The sequence below is a fragment of the Triticum aestivum genome, chromosome 7A (assembly GCF_018294505.1).
Source record: "Triticum aestivum cultivar Chinese Spring chromosome 7A, IWGSC CS RefSeq v2.1, whole genome shotgun sequence".
In the NCBI taxonomy this organism is placed as follows: Eukaryota; Viridiplantae; Streptophyta; class Magnoliopsida; order Poales; family Poaceae; genus Triticum; species Triticum aestivum.
The window spans coordinates 37,757,714-37,772,381 of NC_057812.1; the positions used below are offsets into that span (position 1 = coordinate 37,757,714).

The window sequence follows — 14,668 nt, forward strand, 5'->3', positions numbered from 1 at the left end:
CACCGTGCAAATGTTCCATTGTTCCGCGGATTAGTTGGACGGGGACACACCACATTTAGTCAGAAGAATCGTGTCGACGGTTATCCCATCCCCGCCGCGCGTCGTCGGCACTCATCGTATCCTCAAGATCGTTTCGCCGAATTTCTCAAATGGGACCTGTCGAGCGCTTTTGTCCGTGGAAGCATTAGCTGCACCATTAGGCGGCGCCAAAGGAGGAATAGCATTTTCTGCACAAGCCAAGTGCGCGCGGCGAGCAGGAGCGCTGTCGAGCTTGTTCTTGTGCCTTCACCAAGGGAGAGGTATCATTTCCGAAAGGTGAATGCTATGCTATTTGTGTTGTGCTGGTCACGAATTTGGCAGAGACCATAATCAACCTCGCATTTTTAGCTTGGGCCTATATATGCTTATTCTCGGCTCTCTCGATATGTTTTCACAGTCATACTTACTGCTAGTTCAGACAAAGAATATGGTAAAGCAGCTGATGCATCATGCACTGAGCCAAGTGTTTTTCCACTTGTGTTGCAGTGGGTCGATCTCGTCATATCGTCTCCGTTGTGTCGTGCCAATAATGGTTGGACAGACTCGGCGGGTGTCCGGCCGGCCTGGTCGAAGACATGTTCGCATGAGCCGCATCGTCCGGTGCACGCAAGCACGCACGCAAGTGGAGCCATATTATCACTGCTTTGCTTCGACAGAGATATACTTAAGCATATATGTATATAATTCCTCTGTAAAAAATATAAGAGCGTTTAGATAACTAAGTATATTTCAACAGTTGAAGGCATAAAGCTTCACAGTAGCAACGGAATCAATTACGGGAGCACCAAGTTTCCTCTCCCTCTCTCTCTCTCTCTTTTGGGTTCGCATGTCATAATGCCGTCCTCGTGTTTCACATGGCCTGTTTTGGAGTTTCAGCTGACTTTTGTTTAAGAAAAGGAGAAGACAGTGGACTTAGGGCGAGAGCAGGGCAGCTTCCTGATGCATCCATGTAAGACAAATTCAGGAGTCGTGAACGCGGTCAAAGGTCAGGCGTGCTTAGGGAACACACAGCGAGGCAAAATTTTGTGTTTTGACCCTTGTGAAGAAGTTGTTCGAGATGTGAGCCTCGTTTGCAAAAATCTCGAGATCTGATCCTTTTCCTACACCAAGGGTCATGGCGGTAGGGTTGCACACAGACGAATGGACACAGTGGCTCATTAACAACATCTTAACTGTTTTATTTTTCAAAAAGACAGCCTAACTGTTTTTTAATTCTTCTTCGTACTACGTGACTGTCAGTGCAGAATCTAGATACCAGCAGCATATTCTACTTCTATCCGTAAAAAAAAGCATATTCTACTTGTACAGCGCGGCTACCGATTTTTTATAATTAATAATTAATAATTCAGTAATTGCAGAACTGGTAAAGGATATGTGAAAATTCTAAAAATAGAAAAGACGCAAATAACAACAGCGTCCACGCCTGGACGCCATTAAAAACCACGTCCACTTCTGGACGCTATTGCCAATAGCGTCCAGTTATGTGGTTCGGCCGGTGCTCTAATTAAACTGAACGGAGTCGTTTCTCGTTGATGTTCCATGATCCGTAAAACCTAGTTCGCTTGTAATCATTGCTCTTCGTCCTTGACGTGCGTCAAGCAACCTCGGCCCATGTTACAAACCGACCTACTACTCCATCAAACACAACGGATTACTACTCTTTCGTATTGATTCACTCAAGCATCATGCCTGGTTATGTAGGGAAAAAACTAGAGAGGAGAGGTCCAGAGGAAGAGAGCTAAGACCATCGCTAGGCGATCCCTTAAAATATAGTACAGTAAACCGTGGAGTAAAGCTTAGTGGACAATTTTTACTTCACTAAATTTTTGCCCGACCTAGCTGATCTCGTAAATTGAGCGGAGTAAAAAACAAATTCGGATATGATGAACACAAATTTAATTCAAACAAACTTACTAACCAAAATTCGACACCTATTAGTAACATTTAACATTTTCAACAACTAAAACATAGTCTACTAACGGAACTAAACTTACTGATCTAATTGATATCTGTATCATGGACAAACGGCATCCAGTCCGCCGTGGACATTCCACTAATCATGGGGTCGGCCGGGGCATGTGCCGTCGGCTGGGTCGTCGTGGAAGATTATTCTAAATTTGGTCCTGAAATCGCCATTGTTGCCGCCTCCGCTTCCACTACCTCTGTTGTCGTCGTTGTCTTCGTCGCTTGACGTCACGATGCCCTCCCCCCCCCTCCCCCCCCCCACAGCTAGCTGCTCGGACAGGCGGCGCTCCGCCTCCACTTTCTCTATGTAGAGGCGGTGGAGATCCGCCATGTACGCCTCGTCGTAGGACTCCACCGCAAGCCTTTCCATCGCCTCCCAGTCCTCTCTTGCCTCTTTTGTCAAGGTCCTTCACATTCTTATAGGAATAAGAGCGACACTACTAATAGCCACATCAACAACATAATTAACTTGCATATCCATCTTCTAAGATTCTGACCCACTCATTACGAGTGCACCGCTCGGGCCATCTTTAGTTTCATCAAGCATGCACGTTATTGGTCAGTCGTTGTTCTTGCGCTGCTCATTTCGCTTCAGCATGCTTGGCCATAGCATGAGTGTGACGTTGCATTCGGGACATGACAGCCGACAACGCCAATCATCACATGAGAGACATCGTCTCACCGGCCGCTCGCTGTTACGATCCACCAATCGACATTTCTTTGAACAAGCAAGCTGATTAGGTTGGGGACAGCCGATTCAGAGATTCCTGGGTTGGTTCAATCATGCATTGTACGCGACTAACACTAGCGTCCAGACCTGGACATGGTTCACAATAGCGGCCAGCCTGGACGCTATTACTCATAGCGTCCTTCCCATTTTTCAAAATTTCAAGTTACATTTACCAGTTTTGGAATAATTGAATTATCATTTATTATTAATAAAAAATCGGGCGCGGCTATACTGTGGCTGGCAATGCACACTCCACCCCGGCTTGGCGGGAAAACTGGACTCGCCTAATCTTATCCGGTTAGTTGTTGGGAATTCAGAAGAAAAATGCACATCTAGTCCAATTCTAACGCGGTGTGCATTCAGGTTGTTTGAATTCAACTTGGAAAACAGGGTGCATGCATGCGTGCTGGCGGACGGGAGATAGATAATTAGTCTACCACTCGGTTGTTGGGACGCCTCTCAACTTTTGGATCTCGGCCACAGAATCGACCTCAACGCCGCTTAATTATTTCCTTCTTCATAGTCGCTGGCGAGAGCGAGTGAGATGCTCGGATGCGACAATGCCGTTCCGCTGTGTTGGACTAGCCACTGCATGCGGCGGCCGCAGCCTACCTAGTTGGTATAGTAGTTTTACACTGCACGTGTGTGAGTAGTAGTTACACTGCACGTGCAAGTATTTCCAAAATCAAATGAATGATTAGCTAGAGGTTCCAAGACCAGCGAACGCGTGTGACCCCGTGTCACTACTGCTATATTGTACTTCCTCCGTTGGGAAATACTCGTCGGAGAAATGCATAAAAATGAATGTATCTAAAATTAAAATACGTCTAGATACATTCATTCTTCCGACAAGTATTTCCGAACGGAGGGAGCGGTTGTAGTCGAATCTGCCAGCAAGAGTTGAATAATGCGAGACATTAAGAAATGCGCACAAGAAGCTGAAACATTTTGATTGATGCTTTCTTGGAAAGGGCATGGACAGAAACATGTTTGATGCTTTCTTGGAATGAGGATACAAGTTGTGCGTCGTCCCGTTCCACCATTGTACAAGTGGTGCTAGAAGTGCAAACTTGCTGGGTCACCAACTTGTTGCTATATATTTATACTCAGGAATCAAAACAGCATTTCTTTCTTGCTCTTTTTTTTGCGAGGAATCATTTATTTCTTGCTGACAATCTGACTTCAGGACGACATGATGTTGGTAAGGTTTTAGGAGTTGGCATTTCTCACTGTGTTTGGTAAGATAGAGACATCATCAATACATATACGACGGTGCCGACTTGTGCTATTTATTACATGCTCGTACAGTTAAATGTTAAATTATGACTCCGATATAGAGGCGTTGGGAGTTAGAGTACTGGATAACTTTTGTGCGGACCTTGCACCATCCTTTCCTGAGTCAGAGGAAGAGGATGACACCATAGAGGGTGAAGTAGTTAGATCCACAGAGCCCGGTATTGAGGACCGGGTGGAGGATCAGAACAAACCCAAACGCAAGTGGAAGCGGAAAATTTACCCGACTTCGGCGGTTCGCAGGAGTGCTAGGATTCGTACCTCTAAAAAGTTTCATAACGAAATATGAGAGGAATCTTTTGGAATAGCAGAGGTCTGAAAGACTTGGCTAAAAGAAGGTTTCTTGCAGATGCGTCGATCGAGCATAGGTTGGATTTCATTGCTATTTCGGAAACTGGTAGAGATAATTTTGTGCCCCAGTTCCTCAATACTTTATCGGGCGGTGTCGATTTCGATTGGCACTGCCTGCTTCCGCAAGGAAGATCGGGAGGGATCTTACTTGGAGTGAGATGTGATTCGTTCGAAGTCCGAAGTGTAGTGATGGGTGACTTCGCGGTTAAGTTTCTGGTTAGGTCCAAAGCTGATGGGTTTAACTAGGCTCTGGTAGCGGTGTATGGTGCAGCGCAATCCGAGTTTAAACCGGAGTTTTTGGCGGATCTTGTCCGAATTTGCGGCTCCGGGCAGCTCCCGATTTTAGTTGGGGGTGATTTCAATATCATTAGAAGGAGAGAGGAAAAGAATAATGATAATTTTGACGGCAAATGGTCGTTTATGTTCAATACCATTATTGAAAGCTTGGATCTGAGAGAGATAGAGATTTCTGGTAGAAAATTTACTTGGGCTAATAATTTGCCAAACCCGACGTTTGAGAAGCTGGATCGAGTCCTAGCGAGCGTCGAGTGGGAACAAAAATTCCCTTTGGTAACGGTCCAGGCTCTCTCGCGTGGAATTTCTGATCACACACCCTTATTCGTGGACTCGAGTGAGCCAAACCTCGTAGGAAACAAAAATTTCTTTTCTTTCGAGCTGGCATGGTTTGAGCGTGAAGGATTCTTGGATCTGATAGCCAGGGAATGGGCTAAGGATGCAGGAGGTAGGACTTCTGTTGAGCGCTGGCAGAATAAGATCAGGCATTTGAGAAGTTTCTTACGTGGGTGGGCTAAACACCTTAGTGGGATTTATAAGGTTGAAAAGGAAAGGCTTCTTTCACTTATTCAGTTCCTAGATTTAAAAGCCGAATCCACGATTTTGCAAGCCACGGAGCTTCATGCTAAAATTGAAGTGGAGATGAGGTTGAAAGAGCTCCTCCGTGAGGAGGAATTAAAGTGGGCGTTGCGGGCTAAGGTCTGCAAAGTTGTCCAGGGGGACGCGGACACTCAATTCTTTCACTTGATTGCTAATGGCAAGCACAGAAAGAAGAGAGTCTTTCAGCTTGAACAAGATGAAGGAACTATTTTAGGACAGGATAACCTCAAAATATACATAACCGAGTACTATAAGTAGTTGTTTGGATCTCCGGAGGATAGTTCTATATCCCTGGATGAGTCCAGGGTAGAGGATGTGCCTCAACTCTCTGCTGATGAAAATGATATTTTGGTTGCCCCGTTCTCAAAGAAAGAGGTGTTTGAAGCTATTGCGCAGATGAAGAACAATAAGGCTCCAGGACCGGATGGATTTCCGGCGGAGTTCTGTAAAAAGTGTTGGCATATTATTAAGGGGAATTTGCTACCAATGTTCCATGATCTATTCTCTGGACAACTTCAGTTATTTCATTTAAATTTTGGAACCATAACATTTCTTCCTAAAAAACGGAAGCTGTGAGAATTGAGCAGTTTAGGCCGATATGTCTCCTTAATGTTAGTTTCAAAATCTTCACCAAGATTGGGACTAATAGGCTCACACAGATTGCGCATTCTGTGGTGCGGCATTCCCAAACTGCTTTCATGCCGGACAGAAACATCCTAGAAGGGGTGGTGGTCCTTCATGAAACGCTCCACGAAATTCACACGAAAAAATTAGATGGAGTTGTTTTTAAAGTGGATTTCGAGAAAGCGTACGATAAAGTCAAATGGCCATTCCTTCAACAGGCCTTACGTATGAAAGGTTTTGATGAAGCCTGGCGACGCCAGGTAGAATCGTTCACGCAAAAAGGGAGTGTTGGAATTAAAGTGAATTACGACATAGGTCATTATTTCCAGACACATAAGGGCCTGAGACAAGGGGATCTGATGTCTCCCATCATGTTCAACATTGTAATTGATATGTTGGCAATTTTGATAGGAAGGGCTAAGGAGGCTGGCCAGGTGGGTGGCTTGGTACCTCATCTAGTTGATGGAGGTGTGTCCATCCTTCAGTACGCCGATGATATGATCATCTTTATGGAGCATGACTTGGCCAAAGCGAGAAATATGAAGCTTGTGTTATGCTTGTTCGAACAATTGACCGGGTTAAAGATTAACTTTCACAAAAACGAATTGTTCTGCTTTGGTAGAGCCAATGACGAACAAGAGGCATATAGGCAATTGTTTGGGTGCGAATTGGGGACTTTACCTTTTACGTACTTAAGTATACCAATCCACCATCGTAAGCTTACAAACAGAGAATGGAAGTGCATCGATGACCGATTTGAAAAGAAACTGAGTTGCTGGAAGGGCAAGCTCATGTCATACGGAGGCCCATTAATTCTGATTAACTCGGTTCTCAGGAGTATGCCTATGTTTCTTTTATCGGTCTTCAAAGTACCCGTTGGAGTTAGGAAACGACTGGACTTCTATCAATCCCGATTCTTCTGGCAGAGCGATGAATTAAAAAGAAAATACCGACTCGCCAAATGGGATATCATCTGTCGACCAAAAGACCAAGGGGGTCTTGGTATTAAGAATCTTGAGGTCAAGAACATATGTCTTCTCAGCAAGTGGCTGTGGAAGCTATCTATTGAGACTGATGCCACTTGCGCGCAGATCCTCCGTAGCAAGTATCTTCACTCCAAAACTTTGTCACAGGTGACAGCAAGACCGACTGACTCACCTTTTTGGAAAGGGCTTATGAAAGTCAAATTAACCTTGTTTAATAGGACAAAGTTTATTATTGACAACGGTGCTAGTACACGATTTTGGGAGGATACTTGGCTCGGAGAGACCCCCCTTGCCTTTCAATACCCGTCTCTGTATCGTATTGTTCAACGACGTGAGGTTTTCGTTGCAACAGTACTTCAATCCAACCCCCTTAATATTCAGTTCAGAAGGACGCTAATTGGCAATCCTTGGGAAGAATGGCTCCATCTAGTAAGTAGACTGATGGAGGTTCAGCTAACTCAACAACCGGATAAATTACGCTGGAAGCTTACTAGGTCTAGAGAGTTTACTGTTAAATCAATGTATGTTGATGTTATCAATTCAAGCTCCATTCCTAGTTCCAAATATGTTTGGGCTGTTAAAGTTTCTTTGAAAATCAAAGTGTTTATGTGGTTTGTCCATAAACAAGTAATATTAACCAAGGACAATTTGGCAAATCGTAATTGGACAGGATCTACTAGGTGTAGTTTCTGTGATCAGGATGAAACCATCAAACACCTCTTTCTTGATTGCCCGTTAGCAAAAGTCTTATGGCGGACTGTCCATATTGCATTTAACATTACTCCATCGAGTTCTGTCAACACGTTATTTGGAACGTGACTTAACGGGATTGAGACCGAAACAGCGAGACATATTCGAGTAGGAGTTTGTGCTTTATTGTGGGCAATCTGAAACTGCAGAAATGATATTGTTTTTAACAGAACAACAAATATTCATTTTTTGCAGGTTATTTTCCGAGCCACTGCGTTGATCCGTATGTGGTCGCTACTCACTCCGACGGAGGCCAGGGAGCGTTTGGTTACTGGATCTATCCGCTGGAAGATGGTAGTACGGGATATCTTCAACCGGTTTGGATGGCGGTCATGTAATAGGATAGGCAATTAGTTTACCTGTCTCTCTTATGCCAGCCGGTTGTGGCTTTTCATGGCCAGTTTTTTTTTGGCCCTTTTGGCTCTTAGTGAGCTCTCTTTAATTTTCGTTTTAAGATTCTAAGACTTTGTTGAATCTTTTTGGCTTTATAATAAGTTGGCCGTATGCATCGTTCTGATGCAGAGGCCGGGGAGTCTTCCCTTTTCGAAAAAAAAACACATTCAAATACTAGATAGGGTTGAATGGAAAAATTAAAGGGCAAGAGAATTGAATCGGAACTCGCATGCAGAATACCATGACCAAACTACGATGACCTTTACGTAGAAAAATTCTAGCACGCCGCGTGTGCAGTGCACCGAAGCATGATAGATGAGGCATACCCATTTTGTTGCCCAAAAAATCAGTTTTTATTTTTATTCTTTAGTGTTTTATTGTTCATCTCATGTGCATACGCTCGGGAATATACATGTACTTTCATTGACGGAAAGGGTATAAGAGTGCTCAGGTGGCGTTTGGTTCAATGGCGAGGCGGATCGGCTGAGGGTATTGTTGTCTACCTGGTTGGGGATAGCCTACTTTTATTGTTTGGTTGAGAGGATAAATAGTGGTTGGGGATAGCCAGCTTTATGTTTGGTTGCAAGGATAACAAGTGGATGGATTGTTGTGATTACCTTTGAAGCAGAATACCTAAAATATATACAAGAAATGAAAAGAAATTGGGATTGAATACAAGGCCGTGCAAAGACATATGCGGCTGTGTTAAGCATAAAACCATACAAGTAGGCTGATTACACTTGTTCATACATTGAGACATGCATATATGCCACTACCCCATAAATTAGCATATTTGTCTCGTTGTCCATCTATGGTACAAATCCACCAGAACATTCCTCCCTGCCTTCGCCAAGGTATTAGCAGCATGGAAGCTAGCTTCCTGTGACCACACAGTTCAACAAAATCACCAAACTAACTAATCAGGTCTGGAGTCACCGTGCTGCCTATCCTTTTCTAGTCGCCGGTTCATTTGTCGTTTGCCGTCATGGTGCTAATACCCGGGTCCAGGTGAGATCGAGCGGACTGTTTTACCTGAAGCGGGGCTGGCAGCCACCATCCACCATATTTTCACGGACAAGGCCAACCAGCTTTTGACACGAACTAGATGACCCGTTGCGCCAATGGCGCAAAGGGCGATAGCAAGCCAAGTATTGTAAGAGGGGTGATAGAAAAATTCAGGCACATATCGAAATAATAAATACTTACTGCTGGTAGATAGATACTTAGTGATGATACAGTGTTATAAGAAGTTTTTTATCAATTATTTACAATGTTATTAGGAAGCAAGGTAGATAGCCAGAGATACATCTTATGAGGCAACGAACATTAGATGGAGTCATCGTTGCACGTTTCATGAATATTGAAAACGGCTTTGTTGTCCAGGCAACCTTTATTAGTGCTAAAGCCTGGGTTTGTTCAAAACACTGAAAGTACAAGCGTATGAGGACAGCAACAGGGTAGCAGTCTTCACTTGTCCTTGCGAGTGGTGGTTTTAGTAGCCACAGCAAAGGCTTGGGATATACTGGAAAGCAAGCGGACATCCTTCAAACTGGTCTAAGAGGCAGCAGATAGCAAGTAAAACAAAAACAAAAAATCAAACTGAATTCAGACCATAGAACATCAAGTTCGCGCCGAGGGCCAACGACCTGGCCGCCACCCCATACGTCCGCGGTCGCCGCAGCTTGCCAGCTTTCCTGTCGCTGCAACTTGCCAGCTTTCCCTCGGTGACCTCCTTCGACTACCCACCTGCACATAGAGCAGCGCAGCCTCCAGCTCCAGCCCACGGAGGCATAAGTCAAGCTTTCACATTTCCACAAAGTAGTTTCTATCCAGAATTTAATCATGTACAACTAGATCACTCAACTAAGTTACAAACAAAGGACAACTAATGGAATTACTATTTATAAGAACATCATATGTGTATTTCACACAAGACACACTGCCAAGGTAAGGGTAAATCTGGTTACAACACAACAGAAATTACATAAAAGCAAGTTGTTAAAGATAGAAACAGAGAAATATATAGATATATTCATATCTATCAAAACTGCTACATTCAAGCCGATTCTAAGAACCATGGTTATATGGTTTTGCATTAAGTTGCAATGTACTTCTTCTCAAACCTTCATACGTTCCAACAAAGCAACATATTCAGCTATAAAATTGGTTCAACTGAAAACTGATCTCACACTAAATTGATCTGGTTGGTATCCGATAGCAGAACAGGTTTGAGGGGTTGATAACCCATGATACCAACTATGTAGGGATGCACGAAGCAGAAACAAAAGTAACAGTGATACATAAAGAGAAATGATTTGTACATACAACAAGATATCTGAAAGGATCTTATTTTGCCAACAAAATATTTATGCATCGGTTCGCTTCATTTGAAATCTGCATACCCAAAAAAAATATTAAGGTAAGAAAACAGTAAAGTCGAACAAAGAACAGATCTAATGATAATATAAAGGGTATACCTTTGCCACCGCATCTTTTGCCACATGCAGAACTTTTTCAAGAAGCAACTCAATAGATTCTTCTAAAGCATCTTTTTGAGAGCAAACTAATCATTACTATAAAAAAGAATGATCAATTAAACTAATCTTCCTGTGCATAGGCATGAATAGTGGACCTGATTATTGAGCATCTCAGCAATTAAAAACAAAGCAATCTGCCTAGCAGCCAGCACCTCATGTACTGAAAGGCTGGAATTAGAATGCAAATAGTTTGAACCCTATTTTTCAAATACACATTATTGTTTAGCTCAGAAATTAGAAGATTATGCTTCAGAAAAAACAACCCGAACTATTATAAAATTAAGTACTTTGGGTTCCCCTAGTAACTACATTTTGTAAGGAAATCAGGTTGCAAACCTTTGACCACATGGAGTTGTCATTACCAAGTGAAGCCTTAATCAACTGTTTTATTGTTTCGTGCTCTTCCGAACTTGATATTTCTACATCAGTGCTTATCTACAAAGTTGAGAAAATAAATTAAAGCACTTCACAAAGATTTAGAAAAGGAAAAAACGGCAGTACACACAATCAAGTAAAAGGATTTTTCGTCAGTACATGATGAAGTTGTGGTATGCTCAATCCGTTGTCAGCATGCATGTTTGTCTTTATAGAACTAAGGTTTACAACCATATCTCCCTCTTCAACATAATTTCCTGTAGTTGAACTCACTGGTTGAACTAACAACATTATGCCCATCAGGGGTGTCCAGACTGAAGGAACATAAACACTAACACGGTTATTAATGTAATGCAAATTAGTGCAGTTATTGCTTTGCGGACATATGGACACCGTCCGCCTGCATCCCTACTCTATGGTATATAAGTTGGGAACCATTTTGAATTTTGCGTTTAAGATGAGGTAGACAAAATAAGCAAGGTAGAGTGAAAAGAATATAATAGAAACAAACCTTTGCATCCTCTTAGTATGGTATATCTCCCTGCTATGATCATCATTATAATTGAAGATCCATACCTGCAAAAGCAGTAAAAAATAGTGAGACATCACCTAAAAATGATTACCGTGTGAATCTGGATCTGCAAAAGTGGCTTGTAACAAATTCCCATCCTGTTGGGTTGTAGTCAACATCCATCCTGACAACTCACCTCGTGTAAGACTTGACTTCTAAAAATCAAATATAAATCAAAAGGAAAAGAATACTGCATGTTGCCAATTGGCTTGATACATACCTAAATGAAATGGTAACTTTCAGGTGTACATTGTATAATGTAAGGCAGGAACTGCACATCTCACTGAGTTCAGTGACGCATTACACTACAATGAAATAGCACCCCATGTATAAAATCCTTCCCTATTGCAGCTTCAGTTTTGCTTGATATATCCTTGAAGTGTTTGTGTGCTATTCGTATTGACAGGAGATATGCATATGCTAGCACATGCACTTACCATACAGATCTATATAAACCACTCGTTTTCTCTACCAAGGGAGTGACCTTCACAGATATCTATATTTGCTACTGACAATTTGAGTTCCTCAAACAGAAGGAATTATCCAAGAGTGATCGAATGAAGAATGGTGTACTCTTTTAAACAGAAGAAAGGCATGGACTTACCATACAGATCTATATAATAACCACTCGTTTTCTCTACCAAGCGAGTGACCTTTACAGATATCTATATTTGCTACTGACAATTTGAGTTCCTCAAACAGAAGGAATCATCCAAGAGTGATCGAACGAAGAATGGTGTACTCTTTTAAACAGAAGAAAGGCATGGCTGAAACACATTTTTTTTCTAGAGCATATTTTTATTCCTATGAAATAAGAAAGAAGAAAGAACGCAATAGAACAGCTAAAAAGAAATTAAGTATGCACACATACATTGTTCTTCAGTCTTCCTCAAGGTCCTTCCTCTTGTATTCTTCATCCGATCTGCACACATCTTGTTTAGAAAAAACACAAATCAAGAAATTAAAATCTGGTGGGCTGGGTGAGTCAAAAAATCAGTGCTCATCCAAACGACTTCACCAGCCTGGTCAACGATCAATATTTTGGATGGGCAGCTGTAGGCATCAATCCAAACAGCCGCTGAGTTCTTCACAGTAAAATCCGTAAAATGCAGCAGCTTACCAAATTCTATGGTCAATCATGTCATGAGCAAACTTCGATGACAATTGACAATTTTGGATAGACTGTTCATGCCCTGCTGCACTCGGGCGGAAACAATAACTTACTGACAACTGTGCTATTCAGTGGTAGAAAACACCCGATATAAAGTTAACTGACATTCCTAGTTTTCTTGTATAGTATGATCATATCAACAAATTCTGAAACTTACGAATTGGCTGACTTAACCCAATATATAGCCCATGCTAAATTGGTCGTAGTTGGTTTCAGTCTTTCAGTTCGTAAAATCCCAAAGGGATCGCAAAACTGATTTGCAGAAATTCACATGCTACACTTCATTAGATGAAACAGGACCCACTACCTAATTAGCATGTCGCATTTCAATTCAATAGTCTGTACGTTATGTTTGTGAGCAGGATGCCCAAAAAAAGCACTAAGGATCATGAAATAGCTTCTACATAGTCTATCAGAACCGCACCTCAATATGACCAGAAAATCAGAGCATTTGTGCCAGGTCAAGAACCTAAGAATATCCAGGCATCAGCATTTAAACAAAGCTACACAACAGCGACAGTTGTGGTGGCATCAAGAACCAACAGCCAGGTCAAATGGCACAACACGAGAATGCTAAGAGAGATCCAAGAAAAAAGCAGAAGCCGTCATACCATCAGTACAGCGAGTGCGCCACTCGAAGAACAAAATCGGCGAGCAGCGAGATAAGAAGGGGCGAAGCGAGTGGGCAGCGAGAGCGAGACCTAGCCCGCGTCTCCCCCCGCGACCCTCTTTCCTCTTGCCGCCGCCGCCGCCACTGCCGATGGAGAAAGTGGGAGGAAATAGGAGAGGGAGGTGCAGCAGACGGGAGAGGGTCATCGGCTGCTGTTGGCCTGCACCCGCAAGGTCGGGCACGACCTGGCGGCGTCTCGATTCGCTCCTCACACTGCCGGCTGCAGGATCCAGGTTACTCCCGCACGACCGCCATCTCTCTGCCCAGCGTCCTACCTCATCACTGGCCGCCCTCCTAATCCTTTGTCTCAGGTAGCTTTGCGAGCACGAGAATGCTAAGCGAGATCCAAGAAAAAAGCAGAAGCCGTCATACCATGTGGCACGTCGAGCCGATCCTGGGGAGGACTTCTGCCGCCGCCAGCAGCAGCCGCTGGTGCGGCCCGTGGTGGAGGCGGGGGAGGGTGGGCGCGCAGGGGCCTTGCCGGGGGCGGAGGCGGGGGAGGGGGCCTCAGGCGCCCCAAGGCGCGGCGCAGGGTCTGACCCACCCATGTGTCGGCGCCGGCGAGAGGGAGCGGGTGGCGAAGCAGAAGATGTGTAGCATAGATTTGGATGAGCCACGACTTCCTACTGTCGGCTGCCCTTTTTCATAGCCAAGAATAGCGAGGACGTGGAGGCAACGGTCCTGCCTAGCATCCCCTTCATCATTTATACAGTTTTGCTAGAACTCATCTAGATGAGATATAATTTGGTCTCATTCATCTTTTATAGTCATTGAATGTGATGCTATAAGATGCTATAAGATGCGTGTGTGTTGACGTGGATGTTATATATTCTTGTTTTCCAAGTGAATGAGACCAAATTATATCTCATCTAGATGAGTTCTAGGTACTCCCTCATTTATATGTTCAATATTCGGGAATCATGGTTGCCCTCAGCCAACTCTATCCTGCAATGATGGAGTTTGACGTCCGCTGGCACGTCTCCTTCGCGGCGGACCTCGTGTCCGTACGCACTGTCCATTTCACCGGCGGTGAGATCCTCCTCCACCGAGGAGCGCTCCGGATCGTGCTGATCGACGACAAGGGTGTGTCGGTGGATGCGCGTTACTTGCGCGAGGGGGAAACCATCGATATTGGCCAGGTCATCTCCTTCCCCTGCCACTTTGCTAGGGTTCATGACCGTATTCCGACGAGCGACACAGGTGCGGGTACACGGGGACATTCGGCGCGTGGTGGCGTGTGCGGTGCACCGAGCCGCGTCCGGGATGAGCGATGGCGGGGCCCTGGGGTCCTGGGGCCACATCCAGACGCGAGTGGGGCG

General features: G+C 44.0%; 1 long non-coding RNA gene across 1 annotated transcript; it reads right to left on the reverse strand.

The window, feature by feature from the left end:
• Nucleotides 1–9,312: 9,312 nt before the first annotated feature.
• Nucleotides 9,313–13,926, reverse strand: LOC123150532 (uncharacterized). The gene is made up of 3 exons (XR_006475158.1): nt 12,380–13,926; nt 11,449–11,513; nt 9,313–10,997 (listed from the first exon to the last, which is right to left on the reverse strand). It is a non-coding gene; the product is annotated as an uncharacterized lncRNA (long non-coding RNA).
• Nucleotides 13,927–14,668: the final 742 nt, after the last annotated feature.